General features: G+C 47.5%; 1 long non-coding RNA gene across 3 annotated transcripts in view; it reads left to right on the forward strand.

Moving 5' to 3' along the window:
- LOC137483965 (uncharacterized) overlaps nucleotides 1–21,483 on the forward strand; it is a 44,141-nt gene extending 22,658 nt beyond the window's left edge. Inside the window, exons 1-6 of one of the 3 annotated variants that reach the window (XR_011004694.1) lie at nucleotides 47–1,004; nucleotides 1,842–1,953; nucleotides 6,046–6,810; nucleotides 14,604–14,666; nucleotides 15,263–15,352; nucleotides 20,853–21,483. This is a non-coding gene — a long non-coding RNA (uncharacterized lncRNA). Of the gene's footprint in view, nucleotides 1–46; nucleotides 1,005–1,841; nucleotides 1,954–6,045; nucleotides 6,811–14,603; nucleotides 14,667–15,262; nucleotides 15,353–16,826; nucleotides 17,124–20,852 lie in introns of those variants that run through there. The other 2 variants (XR_011004692.1, XR_011004693.1) reach the window with 2 other exon arrangements.
- The last annotated feature ends 2,803 nt before the right edge of the window (nucleotides 21,484–24,286 follow it).

A 24,286-nucleotide genomic window follows, 5' to 3' on the forward strand; every position in this document is an offset into this window, starting at 1 on the left:
GGAGAGCTCTGCCAGCTCCGTGCCTGGGCTGGCTGAAGGACAGATGTTGGTGCAGATATGGAAGAGAAAACTCAGGGTTAAAGGCCCAGCAGGGGTCTTCTCTAGTGCCAAAAGGACTCAGGTCCCAGCTAAGAATCAACATCTCTGTCTGGAGAGCGGATGTGGGAAGAGATAAAAGAAATATTCCTGACTGAGAGACACTCTTTTACAAACTATATAAGACACACAAGTTATCACGGAGGTAGAAGCCTCTTACACACACCCTGTAAGTGTTTGAGACTTCTCTCCAGAGTTTGGATGTAAATCCGTGGTTACTTCCCTGGGGATTGAGGGAGAGGATTTCAATGTCTGGTATAGCACAAATTGTTTGGCAAGAAACATTGGCTCCTAAGTTATATTATTTCTTGTCCAGCTGTAAAATTAATGGTACTTTTAACTCTGCATTGTATTTACCAACCAGTAGTTTCTTTTTGTCCTTATTCCTGTGTAGTATTAGTTTGTTTTGTCTTGTGTCTGTTAAATAAATGATTCATTCTATAAGACACAGAATCAGCCATTATTAAAGAACTCGTGAAGCAGAGGGGATTTTGGGGTGCTGGCCACCCCAATAAAGCTCCTGCCTGCTGCCAGAGGCCTGGCAAAAGGCAGGGACTTATCCAAATCCCCACATCCATTCATAACAGTTGAGTGGCAAGGAGGTATGTGTGGCACAGTGTTTGATTTCTGAGCCTGCGGCCCTCAGATGGAACCAGAAAGGCCTTTGAGACAGGATCAGGCAGTAGGGTGGATGGTGATTTGCTTCCTAAATTCCTCCTGCTGTAATCCAACATTCCAGTGCTTTCCAGCCCTGGATCCATCCAGAGCCATTGCAGCTTGGATCTCCCCGTGGAGTGGACACACTGCTGGGGTCACACCCCTTCTGTTCCAAGATCTCCCCTCCAAAACAAGTGCCCTGCTGATTTTGCAGAGCTATTTTATCTGAGCTGCGGGGGACTCTCACCCAGGTGTGTGCACAGCAGCACATGTGGCACGTGTGGCTGTGCTGTGCCCTCACCCAGGCAGGGGAATTCAGGCCTGGCTGAATTTCCTTGCTCCCCAGCCAGCCCCTGGGGCCTGGAATGATGGCTGTGGCCACTTGGCCACTTCAGGCCATGGTGCATTTTGCTGCTTTTTAATTGGTTTTGTTTTGTTGTTGTTATTTTATCTGTGTTTTTCATAGTCACAATTTCTTTTTTTTTTCTGTGTAACTGAAAGCACTTGGTGTACACCCCTTATTTTATTTATTTATTTGTTTGTTTATTTTTAGGGAAGAGTTTTCTTTAGGTTGGTTTCAGTAATGGTGGTCAGAGTGAGGGTTGATGTTCCTTTGCAGAGGCCAGGTGACTCCTTCCAACAGTCTCAGGCTGGCACATGGATGACTCTAAGGACACCTGAACCTGTGTGTGTAAGGTGTGACTGGCATGTTTACCCCTGGCAGTGCCCAGCTCTGCTGCCATTTCCTGGAGAGAAGTGCATTTATCCTTATTATGGATTTATTCTTACTATGAATTTATTCTTGTGAATGCATTTTAGAGCCTGGGTGTGGCTGCTGCTGTGATTCCATGATTCCATGAGGTGCTGATGCTCATGGATGAGGCAGACAGGGGTGTTGGAGGCAGGGGAGGTGGAGAAGGTGGTGGAGGAGGGCACACCTGGATCTGCTGGAATGCCCAGGTCTTGTTTACTCTCAGATCCAGCTGTGCCGGTAGCAGCTGGAAAAAAGGGAACTCCAGGCAGAGAAAATGTGGGAGAAGGATCCAGGTGTTCATTTCAGGAGGAATATAGCAGCCTTATCTCTGCAGGAACACTCATGCTTTTACTTCCATGGATTTTCAGCAAAGGCCCAGCAGCCACTGAAATGGGATGAAGCAGCTGCTGGGGAATGTGGTTCAAAATCGCCTCAGGTGTCCTGTGGTGGGCACAATGCCAGCAGCAGATGATACAGTTTACCTGGGATATTACTCTGCATGGAGCAAAGCATCTTCCAAGAAACCCCCACCCACTATTCTGTGATTCCATGAAAAGCCTTTGAAGCCTGAATATCAAATTCCTTTAAATTAGCCATGTCAAAAATTATTTTCATAAACCAAGAAAAACTGTGCATTTCCACCAAAGTTCAAACTTGGAACTTTCTCTGTGGCTTCTTTTTCTTTCCTTTTCTCATCCAAAATTATTGAACATTTTTTGGCTATTTTTGAGTAAGCTAGGTTCAAGCTGGCATGGTTGGAAAATATGCCAAAGAAAAGAAAGCAAATATCAACTTTGGAAATGGAACTGGGCAGGCATGAGAACTGCAAAGGAGGAACAATTTCAATAATGGTGCATCTGTATTTGTACCCCCTGCACATTTATATTGTTGCTGAGCTTTTATGAAAATGATGTTTGCTGCAAATGATGGATAATAGTGAAAATGTACCTGTTGTACCAAGGCAGCATTCTGCTTGGAAAGGGAACAGGTTCTCCTTTGGGAGAGTTCTTCCTGTGGGCTGAAAACAGGAAAGGAAGCTGTACCAAATTACTTTGACCATGAGGATTACACAAGGGGCAGGACTTGGAGTATAACGAAACATTTGCCAAGGGTTCAGCCCAGGACAGGAATTTCTATGTAACCTTCTAATACACAAATTAAAATGGGGCTCAGGGTGGTGTGATGGGCCTGGAGTGCAGCAGGGAGATCAGCGTAGGTGTCCAGGGAAACTCTGGATGCCCCAACCCTGGAAAGTAGAATCTTGGGATATCCTGGGCTGGGAGGGACCCCCAGGATCACCCAGCCCAGCCCCATCCCTGCACAGACACCCCACAGCCCCACCCTGGGCACCCCTGGCAGCGCTGTCCCAGCGCTCCTGGAGCTCTGGCAGCCTCGGGGCCGTGGGCAGTGCCAGCCATTCCCTGGAATCCTGTCACTGGTCATCACAGAGATCAGTGTCTTCCTCTTCTCCTCCCCTTGCAAGGAAGTTGTAACTGCAATGAGCTCTCCTCTCAGCCTCCTCCAGCTGGACAGACCAAGTGTCCTCAGCTGTTCCTCCTGGGCTTCCCCTCCAGACCCTTCCCCATCCTCATGTTCCCCCTTTGGACACTCTCTAATGGCTATTAGATATTTTTTTGTTTGTTTGTGGTTTTTTTTTTTTTGTTTTTTTGTTTTTTGTTTTTTTTTTTTTTATTGTGGCACCCAAAACTGCTCCCAGGACTCGAGGTGAGGCTGCACCAGCTCTGAGCACTGTCCCAGGACAAGCTGGATGGGGTTGGAGCAACCTGGGATAGTGGAAGGTGTCCCTGCCCTTGGCAAGGGTGGAATAGGATAAGCTTTAAGGTCCCTCCCAACCCAAACCATTTTATGAATCTGTGTGTTCAGGGTTGGGGTTTTGTTGGGGATAGAGTTTTGAAATGCCAAGATTTGAAGCTCATTATAAAGGTCACTGTGCAGCTGATGTGCAGAGCCCTTTGGAGCCACCAGCTGCATGTCTGATGGCAAATAATCAAGTCATTCCTGAAGGATTAATGCACTATTAATGTGCAGGGTACGCCATAAGAAGGGTTTTCCAGAAGGGAAAGCCCAGTTTCAAAGTCACCAGCTTGTCACTACCTTTCCCCCTGGCTTTTCAGCTATTTCCCTCTTTTCTTACCACTGCCCTCATTTCCTCGGGATGAACTGCAGGGGGCTGCTCCTGTTCTCTTCTGGAAAGAGGATGCTGAGCCAACCTTAGAAAAATTCCTGAGAGGACCTGTTAAAAAATACGTAGCCTTGGTGTTAGATGACACAATACTTGTTTTGTTGGAAAATGTTCCTTAGAGCCTCTCATCTGGCCTAGAAACATATTTTTATTTAACTATTTATTTTTAAAATGAAAGCTGTGATTCTTGCATGCCTTTGTGGTGGGAGAAATAGTGAAAGCGTGGATGTATTACCCAGCTTGCTTCTCACTGAGTGCAGGGAACCAGGATTTCACCTCCAGCATCACCTCATGCTCTCTGGAGGTGGTGACACCCAAGGAGCTTGATGGGGGAAGTTTTCAGCATATGTTGCACTCAGAAGTGTGTTCAGCAGGAGCAAGGGAGCTGCTTTGCCAGGAAACATTGCAGGAGACCCAGATGTCCCACCTGAAGAGCCCCTCCTTCTTGATTAAGAACCTTTTCCTGACAAAGAATTCAAATTTGGCAATACTGAAATATTCTGTGATCTAAGTCCTGGATTTATAAGAGAAGTATTAGCAGGAAAATAAAGTGGGACAGAGGAAACCTCCCAGGCTGACAATGTCATTCTTGTGTGTTCAAAGATTGGAGATTTTGCATTTTTAAAATAATTTTCATTTGGAAAGTTTCCCCCATTACCCCACATCAAAATCACAAATTTCCTTGCAGATTAAATGAAACTTTATTTATTCATATAAAGCTCATTGGACAGAGCTGCCTGAGCTGTGGAAAGGCAGTTGGAGCAGAGAACTCTGCTGGTGTCCCTCACAGCCCTGCTCAGGCACCTGGCATGTCCAGGGTCACTTAGGACCTGTTCTGACCCTTTGGGTCACTGAGGTGCCCTCAGGACAGGGCAGAGGTTGATGTTTGCTGTGCATCCATGGAAAGCTGTGCACACCTTTCCTGTCCTTATCCAGCTGACCTGGAAAACCCATCTCCCTGGTGATTTTAGGAAGGCCCTTGTGGGATCTTGCCCACCCTTGAGGGGCTGGCAAGGTAGGAGTGAGGCACGGAAAGGAACTCTCCAACTAGTTAAAGTTAGAAAGGGGTATGTTTATTGACAGTGCCAGGCACAGGTGGAATAATTTCCAAAGGCATGTGGAATCACAGGCTTTGGCTCTCTATTTATCTAAAAACATCTTACATATTCATATCATTCCCTAAACACCTAATGCATATTCATTACCCAAACCCACCCACCCCTGCTTTGTATTAAAATGTATTTAAATGAGTCCAAAGTTCCTTCACTCTTGCACAGTCCTTCACATTAAATGGGTCAGTGGGATCTGAAATGGGTCCATGGGTCTGAAATGGGTCAGTGGGTCTGAAATGGGTCAGTGGGTTTGAAATGGGCTGGTTGGTCTGAAATGGGTCCATGGGTCTGAAATGGGTCGGTGGGTCTGAAATGGGTCCATGGGTCTGAAATGGGTCAGTGGGTCTGAAATGGGTCGGTGGGTCTGAAATGGGTCCATGGGTCTGAAATGGGTCCATGGGTCTGAAATGGGTCAGTGGGTTTGAAATGGGCTGGTTGGTCTGAAATGGGTCGGTGGGTCTGAAATGGGTCGGTGGGTCTGAAATGGGTCCATGGGTCTGAAATGGGTCGGTGGGTTTGAAATGGGTCAGTGGGTCTGAAATGGGTCTTTGGTCTTCTGAGGTCACAGTGAGCCTTTACCTTTGCCTTGTTGGCAGGCTTTGGACCCCTTGGCTGTAGCTCAAGGTTCAGGGCACAGGTGCAGCCATGGGCCTCTTCTTTTTCACAATTAGATCCACATCCCATCCTGCTTCTTTAAACACAGTAAAGACAAATACATGATTTACATCTTAGCCTTAACTATTCCGTCTGCTACTAATTAACTATCCCTTATTATCTCTACTCTTCTTGCTATACTCTTAATTGTTTCTATCCCCCCTAACTAAATCTAGCTAAACTTTTAACTTTTTCAGTTTCTTTAAACCCTGGATTGAGGGGGAGCAGCTCTGGGGTGATCAGGGACAATGTGATGTACACAGCCTGCACGCAGTCTGAGCGTTCCCTCCAGCACCACCCTCATTCCTGATTTTCTTTCTTGGTGCGCTCAACCCAACTTCCAGTGTGAGAAAACTCATCAGTAGTCATGAAATGAAGCTTTGTTAACATGCAGATTTACCAGTGAGAAGGAGAAAATTACTGGTTCAAAACTCCATCACTTCTTATTTGGGAAAATCTTTTCTTCACCCATTTTTCCTTCACTCCCCAAGCCACGCTCTCCCCCACTCCCTCCTGCTGTGTCTCTGCCTTGGCTTTCCAATGACCAGTATTTATCCCTCACCTTCCAGATTTTAGGAGCAGGAATTCCCAGTGAAACATGGCTTTGGCTCAGTGCTCTACAGTCCAGTCTGCCTGGTGCAACGTATGATGGATGTGAGCGAGCAAAGCTGAGAGTAGGGCTAAGCTGGATCTGCCTGGATTTATTTCCCTCTTCTGTGCTTTGCTTTCTGTTTCTCCTGCCCCACAGCTGCCTGAACCCAGCCAGGTTTTAATGGGGAGACAGCAGCGAGCCAGGGTTTCTTCATGAATCAGGGGGAGCTGAAATTCTGCAGCACTGAAGACCATTTTCAAAGGCAATTTCGTGGACTATTTTTTTCCTGACTCCAAGTGGTGTCTGGCCACATTTCTGCATGGAGCTCATCTAGGACACGCTGCCAAGCCTGAGATGTGAGGCCAGGCCAGTGCCACCCACTGTTCTCAGCTGTGCGATGCTCCACTGCAAGCTGGAGGAAAACAAAAAGGAAAAAAGCCACGGGTTTTGGTGCTTCCTTCCTTCCCAGGGAGATTCTGATGGGTGGCTGCATTGCACATCTTTAGAGAGCACGTCCTTGAAAATTACAGCTCTTAGCTTTATTCTGCCTTCCTACACAGTGGTTTGGGATCTACAAATATTTTCTGTTCTAAAAGGAGAGGAAGGATCACAAGGTTATCAGCTGCGTTCAGATGCTGCCCGCACTGTTCCTTTGTGGAGAAGGACACTCAAAGAGCCCAATTTTCTGATTTGACATCCCACACAAGGAGAAGACTTCCAAAAATGGATGGCAACTGAAATTGTGAGCACCATTATCTGTATTTTTATCTCAGCTAGGGATGCTGGGTGGATGGGAAGTGGGGTTGGCCCAGAGGAGGTTGAGCTGCATCTCTGATTAAAGAGCCCCCACAACTGACAGGGCTTTGAAAGGACCAGCACAAGTGGCCATTGGAGCTGCAGAGCAATCCTCCTGTGTCCCCAGTGCCTGGAGCTCACCCCACTCTGAGAGGCTGGAGCTGTTTCTATGTGGCAGCAAACTGGGGGCATTTACTGCAGGGAGCACCATTACCAGCTCAGTTATTACCCAGTTTATGGGGTGAACTCCTGTGTGCCCCTTCCAATTCATCTGCTTGGCAAACTGGGAGCATTTCCTGGTTCATGAATCTCCAGTGAGCAGCTGGGGATGTCTGTGGGCGCAGGCTCATTCCTATTTCAGCTGCAGACATCAGTGGGGTAAAGAATGAGCAGAGCCAAGGCACAGCCACTGGTGTGGAGCCAGAAATTGCTTCTCAGGACACCTCTGGAAGCCAAATTGCTTCCCAGCACAATTGTGATAACAGTGCTGCAGCAAATGCCATTTAAATACAATTCCCTGCTAACGCAGGGGAGGGATGGGGGAATACATAAACCAAATAATTAAAGAATACATAAACCAAATAATTAACGCTGCTTGGATGGCTCCAGTTCTGTGTGTGGAAGGACAAGAGGGAAGCAAACAATGGGGTGGAAGAGGACAGCTTTTCCTTGTAATTGTAAAGCTTAATTTGCTCTTTAAGGAAGGATCAAAATGACATTAAAGTGAATGCCAATTGATTTCAAAGGTGTTTGAATTGGTTTCTGGAAACTATTGCTGGTTAAAATTGCCAGGGAAAGCCCATCAAGACTGACATCTTTGCATTTTTAAAATCATTTTCATTTGCAAAGTTTTCCCTATTTCATCAGTGTCAGTAAACCACATCCCCAAATATCAAAATTACACATTTCACAACTGACAACTTTACAGCCACTATGGCTGACCAGAGATGGGAACTCCTTTCTGGAAATAAAATATTTCTGTACAACAAAACGGAAAGAAAACCGCTGCTTCCTAAGGAGGGACAAAGCCCTTGTAAGGTGGCTTTATAAATATGAAACCAGCCATTTCATTTTTTACTATTTAAAACCTTTTCTCAAGGCTCCCCAACATTCCTGGAGCCCAGGCTCTTGTGAGGGGAGTGGAGGAGGTGATCTGGGAGGGGAAGCCAGGGTTTCAGACATCCAGAGTTTCTGACATCCTGCTGAACCTAAAAGATGTGGTAAATCCAGCCCTAGGACTGGATTCTCAAGGTTAGTGCTGGACAAAGTAGAGGTCTGGGTTCAGAAATTGGTGCTTGGAACCAGGCATCCCAAGGCCCAGACTTCCAGGGATGATCATGGTCTGCCAAGGAGATCTGAACCTCTGTGTCACTGGAAAATGAAGGGTTTTTAAAGGGCAGTGTGTGCTCCCCTCCAGGTCTCCAAACCAGAGAATCTGGCAGTTTTCCATGAGAATTTGATCATCTCCTTCAGTGTTGAAGTATTGTTTTTTTTTTTTTTTTCTGCTGAAGACCTGGTCTGTTGGAGAATTCCCAGCTAGCTCAGAAATTCCCAAATTCTGCTCACCACAAGCAGTACTATGGAGCTTCCCCCAGGAACTCCTTCCCTGGCCTCTGGCTCCATCTCCACTGCTGGGGTTTGTTGGGAGCTGCGTGGTGTGGATACAGCTCTGGCAGGTTGCACATAAATCCCTAAACTGAAACCAGTGAATTTTGGAGTTGTTTGCTCCATGGTTTGGCAGTGGTGGAGGATGACCTGGTGAGTAAAGATGAGATATTGAAATACCTGTTCCTTAACAAGGTCCATCCTTCCAAACAGGCACAGGATGGTTCTTAGGGAAGGATTTTATTCCCTCAACAGCAAAAGCAACACGACACACATTTAATATTCCTTCTTATTAATATCACATCTTCTAACAGGCAAATCCTGTCAGCTTATTATCAAACTCACAGCTCCTCTGACTGAGCAGAAACAAGATAAGTCAGAGAGGTCAGGGCTGTGTGCCCAGGAGAGCAGCTCACCCTTTAAGAAACCCTTTTCTTCATTTCCTCAGCCTTTGCCTCACATTTGTGAATGACTCATTTGCTGTGTGGCTGATATCATGTTTAATAACTCTCCCTGCTCTGGTTTACATGGCACCCACAGCCCTCCTTGCCATGCAGCATCACTGGAGACGTGGCACTGCCAGGATTAGCATTGCAAATTCCTTGGAAAACCCAGTCTCGCTTCACTGGAGTCTCCTAAGGCGATTTGCCCTGCAAATCCCTATTACAGTGCACTGGTAATGCTCTCTGAGGCTAATTGTTCTTCCTCTGTTAGTGGGAACAATGTGCCCAGCCTTATGTTAAAGAAGCAGAACAGACTTACTGAATGCCTATGCCAAGTGCTCTGTCATTTTTCTGCCTTTGATGGGAATTAAGAGCCTGCAGTCCTTGAGGCAGGACATGACAGAGCACATTTTGTGAGCACATCTGTCTGTCTTTGCACAGATGTGGCCAGCTGGGCTGTGGCCATGTCCCTGACAGACACAGCCCTTCCCCAGGCTGGCCCTGCCTGGAGTTTCATGGACTCCCAGAAAACTCCTCACACCCCACTGGGAAAATCTGGGTCAGCCAGAGTGGGATCACAGCAGGGATTAAAGCACCAGCTCCTCTCCTCATGGCAACGACTTCTACTTCTGTACCAAAGGATTCCCCTCATTCCAGGCCAGCAGCTTGAGTCTTCTCCTTGGATGCATGGAAGACTGGGAGGCCTGGTACTTGGTCATTCATTGTCTGTGGCTGGAATTGATTTTCCAATTCAGTTCTGGGATAAGAAAGGAATATCAAGAAGCCTGAAGGTGTTTGATCAAAAGTCTGTGAGGAATCAGGGCTCCTCTGAGCACACCCATGCGCCCAGTCTGCCAACCCAGGGTTATCCCATGAGACCTGCTGGTCCTGCTGAAAGCCTGGCAGTGGGGCAGCACTGGTTTGAACTGGGACAGCCATGGAATCTCTGTAGGTTCAGCAGTTGTTGGGATGACACAGTGAAGAGGGCCAGTGTGAAAAACAGTTTCACTCTCCTGTGAAAATTTTAAAAGTTTAATAGAGGACAATAGGAGACAAAGAAAATAAAGCAAAGATTACGGCTCAGCCAAGAGCACACCTGCTATTTTGGAAACACCCTTTAGATACCATTTCTATTGCATCAGGCTGTTACATACTCATAAACAATTCTGCATAGTAAACTTTTCCCAAAATGAGTTTACATATTCCAAGAACTGTTTAGCATGGCTCCTCCTCAGGTCCGCCTTTTTAGAGGATGAGTATTCCTTGGTTGTGGTTTTAGCCCATTCTTATTGTAACCTTCGGCTTTTGGGCCTTTGTCCACACTGTCTTCAGACAGTGAGTGCTGATAGTTGGGAGATCTGTAGCAGGTGTGTCACGATCCGCTTGTGCGGGGTGTCGTGATGGTTCTTTTCACCAATCCCAAAAGTGCAAAAAGGCAAACAACAAGGGACTATCAATTAATCACAACAAATGCACCTTTATTAGGGGCCAAAACAATAAATGTGATAGCGGGGATCTGAAAGGAGATAAAAGGATAGAGAGAGAGAGAGAAAAGAGGGGGATGGGAATAGCTACCAACACAGGCGAGATCCTCAGTGGTCCAGACGATGGGGATCCATCTGGTCATGTCAGGGAAGTCTCCTGAGTTCTGGTCAACTCAGGGGTCCAGTTATACTCCACGGAGGAAAGAGGGGGAAACATGCAGGACAATGAGAGTCTATTGTGATTGCTGCGGGGGAACAGGTGAGTCCACTGAAACCACCAAGGCAGGACAAACACAATGAAGAATAAGTCCGTTGGAATTACTGAAGAAGAACAGGTCGTGTCATTAGTGGTTTCCCCACTCCCTGTGGGAGGGGTCTCAGTCTCAGTCCTTGGGAGGAGGGTTTTCCATCTCTGTCCATCTGTCACAGTGGTAACGGGGCAGATGAGAGGTCTTCAGTGAGAGACCACTAGGGTCACCCCAAAAGTTCATTTGGCTTCAGGAGGAGAGTGGGCCAAGATGCAGTAGGCCGTTCCTTGCTGGGCCCATGCCAGGTCCTTGCCGATTCCTTGCAAAGTCCTTGCCAGCTCCTTGCCAAGTCCTTGCCAGGCCTCGTTCGGAACAGCTAACGTAACGGTGCAGCAGCTGCACCTGCACTGCTGCTCTCTCCAAGCTGGAACTGCAGTGGGGGAAGGGGTTTCTCCTCGTGGCAATCGGTAGGCAAATGTGGGGGCTTCAGACGGCCTCTTACAAGGCGTCATCATCTTATGTTCATTGGATGTTATCCCATTCAAGCAGGAATTTTACTTACATCAGCTATTTCACTACTATGTCTAAGCTTAGTTATCAACAGAAATAAAAACTATATCTTTATAAAAAAGTTATTTTAACACCACTCATAAAAAATCCATTTTAATACTTGCGAAAAACCAGTATTATAATATGTATCTATAACAGCCAGGCAAGCCAGGAAGGGAGCTCCCTGTGTGTGGCCTTTCAGGCCTCAGCCCTGCTGCATTTGTCTGCTCTTTTGGTAATTAAATGAACTCAATTAACACACAGTGAGAGTGTCCTGGTATTGATGAGGGTTCCTGTTTGTGCTGCTGCTCTGGAATCAGTGCTGCAGACCCTGAGGTGAGAGAAAACCCTTCAGCTGCCTTCCTGCTGCTGGATGGGGGCAGCTGGGGATGTGCTCTGGTTCCACATAAACCAAAGGGAGAAGAGGTGGGGAAAATGAGAGAAAAAAATAGAAGAGATGGACAAAAGGCCTGTGTCACCACCATTAGGAGATACTGCTCCTGCAAGGCTGTCCTGCACGGCACGGAGGAGCTGAGGCAGGACTTGGTGTGGAGGAGGCTCCTAAATCCTGTCAGAGTGACCACAAAATCACTTTGGCACTCAGGTGCGGTGCTGCCTCCTGCCTCCTGTCCACAGGCAGCTGCAGGGAGCTCCCGAAAACCTCACCTTTAAGCAAACGACCTGCAGGGGCTGTTTGAACACTGCTGGCCCCAGCTCCTTCCAGCATCCTGGGCAGGATGAGCCCCACAGTTGGATTAAGTTCTTTCCTGACATAGAGGTAATTGAGAGGTGGTTTAAAAAATTTTATTCTATTTTTAGTTTCATGTGAAGTGTGAGATAATACAGATGTTACAATTTATGCTATTACAATTAGAAGCTAATTATTTCTTAATTACAATATATTATAAGTGTTTCTTGGTTTATCTTAAAACCTTAAAATCTGATCTGAAAACTGTCTACAAATCTGTTTCTCACACCCCACTGACCCCCATCTGTCCCCAGCAGTGCCTCCAGTCCTCACCACCTGGAAAACTGCCTGTCACTGCAGGATTCTGCACTGACTGAGGGGAATTGGGTTTACAGGAGAAGAGAAACAAGGATACAAGGAAAAAGAAGGGATGCTCATTCAGCCTGTTCAGCCATAAATTCTTGTGGAGAAGAGGAGAGGAGAGGCTGCTGTTCAGGGGGAAGATAAACCCCGTGGAGGAGAAGTGATTTAAACCACAGATCAAGAACAAACTGGTTAAGTGTAGGTTTTAATTGCAAGTGAGGAGATTCCTTGATACATGATAAGGGAAGTTCTTTAACAGCCTCCCCTGGGGAGCACGGGAAAAGCCTCTGCTTTCAAGGCAGGGTTTAATAAGCTGGTGTGATGGGAATCACAGGGAAGAGGACTTGACAATAGAGGAGACTCCTTCAGCCCCTCTCTCACTACATTCTTATCTCTGCCCTCCCCTTGATACTCCACTAACGGCTTTCTTTATTTAATTAGCATGTTATTAATTAGCATGATGACAGTGGAAGCAGGTGCCTGCCCTGGCTGTGCCCCACCACCCTCTGCTGCACACCCTGCAGAGGCCAGAGATTGCTCAATTCCGTGGCTGAGCAACACTTCAAGCGAGTAAAGAAAAATTATATTCAGGTCAATCCCAGGATGTCAGACACTCCTTAGACTGGGAAGGGGCTGTGTTGCAGCACGGGGAGTTTGAAGGATCATGCACGGGGAGGGAAGATTTGAGGGGAGATGGGAAGGTTGATGTACTGCAGATGGACATGTGCAGCAGGCATCCTTTGTCAGGGAAAGTTCATTTTATAAGGCTAATTAACCATTTTTAGTAAGTTTTGGGCTACTCTGCCTGGCACCTGTTGTTGGTACCTCGTACCTTGGAGGTTGGTGGGAAATACCTGAGGGGAGCTGACAAGAAAGATGGAGAGGAATTATTTACAAGGGCCTGGAGTGACAGGACAAGGAGGACTGGCTTCAAAGGGAAAGACAGCAGGGCTAGGTGGGATATCGGGAGGAAGTTCTGTGTTGTAAGGGTGGGCAGGCCCTGGCACAGAGTGCCCAGAGCAGCTGTGGCTGCCTCTGGATCCCTGGAAGTGTCCAAGGCCAGGCTGGATGGGGCTTGGAGCAACTTGGGATGGTTCCTGGAACACAGGCACAGTGACACAGCAGTGCCAGCAGAGCATTAGCAGGGACACAGCAGTGCCACCAGACCAGGGACAGTGGCACAGCAGTGCCAGCAGAGCATTAGCAGGGACACAGCAGTGCCAGTGACACAGCAGTGCCAGCAGAGCAGGGGCGGTGACAAAGGGACAGTGACACAGCAGTGCCAGGAAGCAGGAGCAGCGCCACAGTAGTGACAGCGGCACAGCAGTGACAGAGGCACAGCAGTGCCCTGGTGTGTGACGCTGCCAGGCGAGTCCGCAGAGAGGGGCTCCTGAGGCCACAGTGGCCCAGTGAGTGGCACAGGGCAGCAGGTGGCACGGGGCAGAGAGTGGCACAGAGCCGTGAGTGGCACAGGGCAGCGGGTGGCACAGGGCAGTGAGTGGCACAGGGCAGCAGTTGGCACAGGGCAGTGGGTGGCACAGGGCAGAGAGTGGCACAGGGCAGCAGTTGGCACAGGGCAGTGGGTGGCACAGGGCAGAGAGTGGCACAGGGCAGCGGGTGGCACAGGGCAGTGAGTGGCACAGGGCAATGGGTGGCACAGGGCAGCGGGTGACACAGGGTAGCGGGTGACACAGGGCAGTGAGTGGCACAGGGCAATGGGTGGCACAGGGCAGCGGGTGGCACAGGGCAGCGGGTGACACAGGGCAGTGAGTGGCACAGGGCAGCGGGTGGCACAGGTCAGCGGGTGGCACAGGGCAGAGAGTGGCACAGGGCAGCGGGTGGCACAGGGCAGCGGGTGACACAGGGCAGTGAGTGGCACAGGGCAGCAGTTGGCACAGGGCAGTGGGTGGCACAGGGCAGCGGGTGGCACAGGGCAGCATTTGGCACGGGGCAGCGCGCAGCCCACGCTCAGCGGCTGTAGCCAGCAGCGATGAGCCCGTGTTCGCTCTCCCCTCTGGCCAGCCTGCGCTGCGGGCCTGGCCCGAGCTCCCTCTGCTCCCTTCAATAGCGCCGCGCTGGGAGCAGCTCCCCTTGGATTGTCCTCAGCAGCCAGGGCCTGTGCTGCTATTTCTCTGGGGAAAATGCTCCTCCTGCCTCACCCAGGCCGGGATCCCTGGCTGGAAAAATGGCTTTCTGCTGGGCGTTTGTTATCTGCAGCTGCGTGAGACTCTCAGGCTGTTCAATTAAAGAGCCCGTTTTCCCATTAAGTGTCTCCTCAGACAAATGGGAAGTGTATTTAATGCTCGCTCAGGATGAAGCCAGCATGTTCCTCCTGCTGTTTTACACTTTCTTCTTTGCAGGGATTTGTCGTCTCTGACTGTTCAAATACCTTGAAGTTCCCCAGCATTTACCATCAGGGAAAGGTAACAAGTGTGGTGACAAAGAGTGAGTGCCAGATGAGCCTGGGAAAATGGATGGCTTTAATAGATGTTACTGAGGCCCTTTTGCACCCTGCCTGATGCCGAGCAACCTCCCCATCCATCACCCTCACTCTGCCTGAGCAGAACACAGCAGCCAGCCTTTAACAGACCTTTCCTCCCCTGCTCCTGTTTGGCAAAGTGCTGGCCTGGCTCCCTCCCCTCTCCTGACACTCTGAGCAGAGGCACAAAATAAGCAACAGATCCCCTACCTCAGCTTGATGCTTTTTGTTAGCATGCCCTGAGAATCAGCTTCTTCCTGCCACTGGTACCTTGCTGTACATTAATGCCAGAATAGATAAAGTGTGCTCTGAGCCTTTATTTTCTTCTTCCCTCTCTTGATTCTTCAGCAATGTTTTCCTGTGAATCAAACAGCTGAGGAAAATGATGTAGATTTTTGCCTGCATAAAAATACTTTGCCCGAAATATGAGTTCCATGTTGGGCTGATGTATTAATCCTTGTATCCTGGACAGCAATAATCACTCTCTGTCGTTTTTCAAGCTGCAACTCAGCACTTCAGGTTTTTCCACTTGCCTTTCAGCAAGTTTGGTGTCAGCCCCAAAATGGGGAAGGGAGGGAGGAAGAGGGCAGAGCTCCTCTGGGCCTGATCCTGCTCTAGCCTGCACGGAAGGTTTGTAATGAGTAACTGGGGTCAAAGCAGCCTCAGACCACTCTTCCCTGATTTCCCATCTTGTTCCTAAACCAGCAGAGGGATTTGTGTGGGACCAGCCTGCTTCTGTTGGACTGTGCAAGGCTTGGTGGGGCCATTCTGGCTCCTTGGGCCTGACCAGACTTGATGGGACCAGCCTGGCTTGCTTGGACTGACCAGGGACCAGCCAAACTCGTCTTCCCTGCCCATGGAGGGGCCTGGAACCCGATGGTCTTTAATCCACCCCAAAGCAGTGATGGTGTGATTCCTGAGCTCTGTGTGCTAGGGGCAGCTGTTCCTCTTGGCCAGGGCAGGGCTCGTGGGTGTTTGCATTAGCAGTGAGTAAAGAGCAAGTGAGGTGCAAGCTGCTATGCAATGTGAGCTGCACTTCTCCAGCCTTTGTCCCTTCCAGACATGCAGCCCCTGCAAGCACAGCTCTTCCCCCACTGTGCTGCCCACCTTGTGCTGGGGGAGGTAGGGCTGACATGAGAGCAGCCCTGGGAGCACTCAGTGCCTTTGTGCTCTGAGATCAGCTCTTCAGTAAAACAAGTCCCGATTTATCCCTGTGGATAAATAACTTCAGCTTAGGACTCCATCACTGTCAGGTGCGAGGCACTTCCCCCACACGAGGCAGTAAAACCCTTTACAGCACTTGCTCAGCATGACAAACCCTATTCATGCCCTTTATGTCCTCTGCCCCACGGGGCTGTGACAGTCACTCCAGCCCTGCTGATGGGCTGCTGCGGATGAAGTGTCACTGCCTCATCCTGGCTGTCTCACTCCCAGCAGAACCTCTACTCCTTCCTTCTCCCTGGTGGCCTGTAGATCCAGAAATGGGGAAGATTTGGCTCTAAGCAGTTCTGTTTTGGGCTGAAATGGAAATGAATGTGATGACCACCAAGAGGGTGCCTTAAGGATGGACCACATTTTTTCCAAAGTTTCACCTTGAAATACTGATTTCCTGCTTTGTCCTCCATGGGTGTTACCAGCTGGAATTCCACCCCACTGATATTAGCAGAAAAGGGAATAAAAGGGGGTGCCAGGACTAGGGGATGTAAATTCTTGTAACTCCAGGATGCAAAGAATCTGCCAAAAGAATTCTAAAAGAGTACATTTCTGACTGGTGCTGCTGTCACCAAAATTATGGTGATAGCATGATAAAATGACAGCAAAATAAGACTCCTCTAACTCTCTTTTCAGTGTAACAGAGTCAGGCATTCCATTATTTTTGACCAAAGTTTGTGTGGCTGACAAAGTTCCAGCCTCCACACCAATACAAAACATTTCACTTATTTATACATCTTTAACAAACAAACAACTTCATGTTCATTGGTTCAAAATTACATAATCCTCTTCATTAATTTGCATTCTCTTCTCTGTTGGGTCTGTGATTCCTGTTCTTTATGCTAATCTGGTCCACATTCTGTGGTCCTTTTGTTATCTTTTTCTCACACAGGGAGTTTCCAACTTTTTAAGCCTGAATCTCCTCTGCATCTTCTGGTAACTCCAACTTCTTTGAAGGGCCATAAATTTAAGATTCCAGATGCCCAATCTTCAAATCCCTTTGGCTTTGTTTATTGAAGCTTGTCAGGGTTAGCTTTAACACCTTTAAGGTTTTGATGATTTCATGATCAAAGTATCAATAAGAGTCTGTGAAGAAATTTATATAGTGCTGGCTAAAAGTGGGCAATTCTTACAATTAATTAAAACAACTAATTAGAAGTTAATTAGGGATGTTATATCATTTCCAACACTACCACTGCCATAAACTTGCAGAAACACCTGAAAGGCTCTTAATCTACGTCAGCAGCTGGAAACCTGAAGGGTTACCCTGGAGTTCTCCTGTGTCCTGTAGGACCACGTCTCCCATGGCATCTGGCTTTGAAAGCAAGCACAGCAAGGGACAAAGGGATCTTAGAGAGATGGCCCTGAAGGGGACAATGCCTGGCAGCCCAGGATCCCAGACAGCCCACAAGTCTTGGAGTATTCTCCTGCCACCCACGGGCCCTCTGCTGTTTTCAGGCTGTTGGATTCCTCGGGGAAGGGTGAGATATTAATGTGGATTTTTGGGTTTGTTTTGGTAGAGTTTCCTTCTTCAGACCCCAGGTCAGGACTCTGGGGACAGCAGCTCTTCACCTCTGTGTCCCAGCAAGGGCTTTGCACTGGGGCTGCTGAGGAGGGTCAGCTCTCCCTGGGGACACGTGGGGCTGGCAGCACACGGGAACTGGAGCATCCCTCTCCTTCACACCAGCTGTGGGGTGCAAGGATGGAGGGGGGGAGGGATAAATCACACAGCCAGCATCGACCTGGCACTATCCTGTTTTCACCCCTTCTTCTCATTCCTTCTGCTTCATGACACCTAAGCAAGTTTTACCCACTCCGTCCTTCCTTTGTGTGTTTGTTTCTCCATCTTTCCCCTGCAGACTGTGGGAAAAGTGGGATTTTTCTTGTACTGGGAACTTGCTTGGGCAGGAAAACTTCAGCACTTGCAGGGCTGAGTGACCCCCACCTTGTGACAGACACCAGTGACCAGCAGGGCTGGCCTCTGGGGATTCCCTGCTGCAGCCTAGCTGGTCTTCAACAGCAGCCCCAGAAACTCTTCCCTAACCTCACCTTTGTTTCCTGCTGCCTTCCTTTGCTTGCTGGCTTGGTGCAAGAAGTATTTGTTTGAGGTCTCCCAGTACCTGAACTTTATTAGGATTGCTGGGAGCATCTCCTGAGGTTTTGAAAGACTCCTTCGTTGTCATTAGAGTTAAATCCTTCTACCTGCAGAGCCCTATTTAGATGATGAGATAGCTGGCTGTGGTGTGGACACACTGCACAAACCTGCAGCATCTTCATCAAACCTTGGTGCTTTTTACCTCCAAGGTTTCCCTGACCAGCTTTCTCAGTGCTTTTAGAGGCAATTGGCTGAAATCCCTGACTGATGTGGGATCCTGCAGCTCCTGAGCCCAGGGCATTCCCACTTGGACGCCACTTGATAGCATGGCTGAACTTACCAACAGCATGTTCAACATTACTGGTAGCAGTAGTGGTAGACAGAGATCCTCAGTATTGGGTCAGTCCAAGATGGGAAGTCTAAATAACAAGATTTTTGCTTAGATTGACATTTTATAAATGGTTATAGAAAAATGCAGCTATTCCTTGCAGGAGACAAGAGGCAGAAGTAACATCATTATTGCTACTGGTCCCAGTGAAGCTCTTTTCCCTCAAAGCATCAGCCTGCTCCCTCCTTGGTTCATTTGCTTTTAATGTGGAGTCACAGGGCACCAGAGAAAGCTCAGAGAACCGCCCCCCCCCCCCCCCCTTCTGCTGTGGTTTTATGTTCACCTGCTAACTGTTTTAATTTAATCCAAGCATTAATTTCTAAAGCATTTCTTCTCTAGAGTTTTATAAATGCATTGAGTTTCTTGATATTATCAGCTACTCAAATCCTGTTCCAGTGCCAGGAAGAGCAGGCAGCTCCTTCTCCTTCTCAAAGCCAGGGTAGGGTCTGTTTCTATCCCCTGTGGCTCTGCAATCAAGTGCTATTTTCCTGGGACAGGCTTGGAGTGAAATCAGAATTCCCTCCCAGGAGCCCACACAGACATCCTGCTGCTGCTGTGCCAGAGAGGAGAGCAGGAAAGCCCAGCCCAGGCAGGGAGAAGTTCCTGGCAGGAACTTCTGCAGGACAGAGCAGCCGGGCACTGGTAGGTCAGGGAAGGTGCTCCTGCAAGGCTGGGTTTCACAGAAACACAATTTCACAGAATTCACAGAATGACCAGGTTGGACAAGAACTTCAAGATCATCAAGTCCGACCCATGCCCTAAACACCTCAACTAAACCCCGGCACCCAGTGCCATATTGAGTCTTTTTTTAAACACATCCAGGGATGGTGACTCCACCACCTCCCCAGGCAAGCCATTCCAATATTTTATCACTCTTTCTGTGGAGAACTTCTTCCTAATATCCAGGAAGATTTGTCTCCTGGCTCAGCAAAATAGGTTCAAGATCACACAAAATTTTGTGTTAAGGAGGAGCTTTGGAGCTTGTCCAGGACACCCAGTTCCACATTTAATGCAGAATATGAACAAGTGGGGGATGCCACTGTGGAGGCCAGTGGGCCAACAGGGAAAAATTCCACAACCCTGGAGGAAAAACCCCTCAAGTGACAACTACCCTTGTTAGGGTGAGGAAAAAGGCTTCTCCCAGCATGCCTTGCTGTGACATACAGATTCAACGTATCCCATTGGCCCTCCCCCCTCGCTCCACCCCTGTGCCCTCATCCCATTGGCCCTGGTGTTCTGCCCCGCCCCTCGAGATCCCTATATGAACCCTGCTGTCCCTGCTGAGTGGCTCTTTGTCCCTGGATCCCTTCGAGGAAGAAGCTCAATAGAGGCTCTCCTTGGAACCCCACGTGAAGACCCTGTCTGTCCTTCTGTGTCGCCTGGATCCCAGAAGAGCTGAAATCACCTGGTGTGAGCACAGACATGCCTGTGCCCCCGAGGTGTCTTTTTCAAGACACTTCTTTGGGAAGGTCACGGCACTCTGAACACCACCCACCAGCACATGGCACCATCAGCCTTTAGCTGCACGCCAACTGTGCCCAAACATCTGTGCCCACATGCCAGAGCCTCTGTTCACAACTGCAGGCGCTGTTCAAGGATGATGTTTTGGATAGGAAAGTTTTGAGTTGGTATTTGGCCATATGCAAGGTGAAAAGCGAGCCTGGTGCACCATCTCAGCTCATTTCCTGGCAGGTTGAGTTCCATGCGAGTATTGTGTGTCCAGAGCCAGGGAATGGCTGTGATTGGAAAAGGAGCCATGACTGTCCTGTCATGGAATCATGAAATAGGGTGGGTTGGAAGGGACCTTAAAAACCACCTCATTCCACCCCCTGCCATGGACAGGGGCATCTTCCACCATCCCAAGGTGCTCCAAGCCCCGTCCAACCTGGCCTTGGACACTTCCAGGGATGAGGATTCCATCTGGCAGGGCTGGGGCATGTCCCTGCCATCCATTGATTCTATTTGTTGGAGTGAAATATAAAACAGGAAATACTCAAAATACGATTTTGGAAGATCTGAAGTTCCTTACAATAACTCTCAGAGCTCTCTGGGACATGCAATTCTGGGGGATTTTCTGTAGTTTCAAAACCAGCAAATGGCCCTCTTTGACTCACAAATAACAGCCCAAGTCACCAACTTTCCTGCAATTTGAAGCTTCAACAAGACCTCTTCACTTGGGTCTGTTGAAATATTTTTAAAAAGATGGTTAAATTGTAAAATAGGTGCTTAAAAAGTAGTTAGTATTTAATAAATTATTTAATAGATCACTTTAAATACTTCTTGTAATTAAGGCTTTTTAAAATCCATGTTCACATAGGAAAAGCAGAGATTTCTGCTTACAAAATATTGAAATGTAATCTTTTTCTAATTTCACTTAATATTGTTGTTAGTGTGATTGAAGAAGCTAATTGACTATGTCCCTTTCCCCTGAACAGTTTTGGTTTCATTAACTGGTATTTACTCTGTGCAAAAGACTTCATGGAAAAGCTTAAGGTAGATCCAATCAGATTTCTACAAGAAAGGGGCAAGCAAAACTTGCACTTTTTTAACAATAATTTCTCAGTGATCTGAGTTTTGAATGTAGCTCCTCTCCAGATTCAGAAATGTGTTTATGGAATGTACAGATCCCAGCAGACAGAATATTCTCTCTGAAAGCTGCTCACCTCAGCAGGAATATTTCACATCCAAAATGAACAAAGAGAGAGGAGTAGCCTGAAATTGCCAAGTGTTCTGTGCTAAGAGTTTTAATGTGGGATTTAAAGATTTATTATTCAGTTTTCTGCGCTGAACAGAGCTAAAGAGTTGAAATCTTTTAAGTTTTGGGCCTTTGATGATGTTTGGTCACCAGCTGAACCCTGACTACTGCAGGTTGATAGTTTGATTTTGTCCAGGCTTAAAAGAATTTGGATAAAGGCAGAAAGTTGCTTTCTAGAAAACAGAAACTTTGCTTTTTGAAAAAGCCTCACAAGTTCCACTGGAGACAGAAAGTGTAAGTTTTTAGATTATTGTAGCAAAATTATTTCTTGCCAACTACAGCTATTATTAGCATGGCTATTATCATTATTATTATTATTATTATTATTATTATTAACTATTTTTCTTCATTTATTTGCAAAACCCTTCTGCTGTTTTAGAGATCTCAAACACAAGCTTTTTTTTTTTATTCTGAAATTAAGACTAAAATAAAATATCAGGTCATTCAAATTATTTGGTTTTATATTTTGTATTTTCTGAACTATCACACCTAACTCTTGGAAATCCACACAGCCCTTGAAATATCTACTAAGAAAAGAAGATGATGGGGGAGAAAAAAGCCTATGAAGTGAAGTCCAAGGAGGGAGGACAAAATAAAGCTCAAAAACGATGTTCCTTTCCTCCTCTCAATTTTCTCAGTCACCTGAGAGCCACAGATACCCCTGCAGGGAGAAGGAAATGCAGTTATCACTCTGCTCTGGCACAGCAAAGACTAAAACCAAAGTGGTTTAACACAGAAACCAGAATAATTTGCAGAATATGAGAGCAGGGCTCTGAGGATGGTTCAGCATGGGCAGCACCAGAAATGAAGTTCAGGAAAAATGATTTTCCTTTGAGATTTTATAGGCCTTATTGTAAACAGCAAGTGACAAATTTATTTTAAAAATTATTAAAAAAAAGAAGTCCTGCCAGGAATCACTTAAGTTAGCTGGAATATTTCTCCCCTGATAACTCTGAGTTATCTATTTTCCCTTGGTTCTGTATAACTGTGGCCCTGCAAGAAAACAGCCCCAGCTGCTCAATAAATAATAATGCCACAGAATTTTAAAACAAGAAACTATTATTAAAGTTACAAATCTTTGTGGTCTTTATATCATTAATAAAACATTTATCTATTAATAATAGATATTGTTTCTACCCAATTTCTGCTTTAAATGAGAAAAAAACTGACATAAAATGAATGGTGATTGGAAAATTGCCAATATTTCCCTGCCCTCCCCAGCCAAGGCTGACAAAAGCAGTTCCATTGATAAACTGTTCGTCATTTACAAAGGTTTAAAAATTTTAACAGCCCGACGTAAATTGAGGACTCTGTGCTTGGCCTTGGGGCTGTGAGAAGCTGGAAAGAATGGTGAGAGTGGGCAGGAACTGCAGCTGTGGCTGCAAGTCCTGCATGTGTGGTTAAAGGGCTATCTCAGGTTGGAAATGCAGGATGTGGGTGGTGTTCTGTCGCCATCTGTCAGAGCTGGGGCAGTTCTCTCTGTTCACTGGGCAGTTTTTTCTTCATCTCTGCCACAGCCAATCCTCCCTCCAGGAGATCTCTGCTGTCCATGGCCAGTGAGTGTCCCTGCATGGCTGAGAAAATTCCATCATCCCATGGGGAGATGCTCCGCCCAGGGGAGGAGCCAAGCATTCCTACCTGGATACAATCTGACTTTGGAACCCCACAGCAGCCTTTGCCCACTGCATTCCCAGAGGAGCAGCTTTCTTGCCCACTGCATTCCCAGAGGAAGCCCAGGCCCATCTCCAGCAGCCCTGGAGCTTCAGAGGAAAACTCCACCCTTGTGCAGGATCCCTGCTCCAGCAGAAGCACAGCTGGCACTGCAGGAGGGCTGAGCCACCATGGGATGGGACTGCTGCCACCTCCCTGACCCACAGGCTGCCAGGGCCTGCTCTCACTCTGGCAGTGCTGATTTGTATTACTGCATTTCTGGTTTATATTTTCTTTTAATTTTTTTTCCTAATAAAGAACTGTTATGCCTATTCCCACATTTTTGCCCGAGATCTCCGTAATTTCAAAATTATTATAATTCACGGGGAGGGGATTTGCATTTTCCATTTCAAGGGAGGCTCCTTAGCAGACACCTGGCTTTTCAGACTGAGACAAGAGGACAGTGCACACATCAGCCCAGCTCTGCATCTCCATGTGCAGCATAACTGGACACCTCAGGGGCAGCTCCACCTTCAGTATTTGAGAGCTGGAGGGATCCTAAAGGAATAAAAATGTGCTGTGAATGGTGTGATGGTAATTTCTGAGCAGCAGGAGAAGTAAAAATATGGGTATAGGGTGGGCACAAATGCATGAGTTTGTTTTTTTATATTTTTATATCCTTCTATTTTTCTAGTTTTATATTTCTATATTTTTGTATTTTCTAATTTTATAATATTTATTTATTTATTTATTTATTTGGGGGGTTGGATATTATCATGTAGGGATTTATTTATTTGGGGTTAGAAGTCAGCAAAACGTTCTTCCCCCAGAGGGAAAGAAGCTGGACACTGCCCAGGCTCCCCAGGGGATGGGCACGGCCCCGAGGCTGCCAGAGCTCCAGGAGCGCTGGGACAGCGCTGCCAGGGGTGCCCAGGGTGGGGCTGTTGGGTGTCTGTGCAGGGATGGGGCTGGGCTGGGTGATCCTGGGGGTCCCTCCCAGCTCAGGACATTCTGTGATTCTGTGATGTGTCTGTGTGGGTGTATATAACTGTGATGGGAATGATGGACCAGGGAAGTCCATTCCCAGCAGAATTCCTTGAAGATGGAAAATAGACAGGAATTTCCTTTGCCCTGAGCTGGGACACATTTTCCAGGGACCTCCCTTAGGGCAGGATTGGCAGCAGCAGTGTGAGCTCCATCAGTTCCGTGTTTCTGGACACAGGGATTCTCCCAAGGCACACACCCCAGTCCCTGCTCCCTCCTGTGCCCATCTGTCCCGCTGGCAGTGTGCCTGTCACCGCAGTGGGACAGGGCCATATGGCTCTTGTGATTTCCCAGGAAACAGGGCAGTGTTTTGGGGCTGTGTGTGCGCAAGGAAACACTGAAATACCCTGTCCATTAGACAGGCAGGAAAACTCAGGGAACTCAAATATCCTCACCCAGGAGAGCTGCGACCTGCTACAA

Source organism: Anomalospiza imberbis, chromosome 17 (genome assembly GCF_031753505.1).
Source record: "Anomalospiza imberbis isolate Cuckoo-Finch-1a 21T00152 chromosome 17, ASM3175350v1, whole genome shotgun sequence".
NCBI classification, from domain to species: Eukaryota; Metazoa; Chordata; class Aves; order Passeriformes; family Viduidae; genus Anomalospiza; species Anomalospiza imberbis.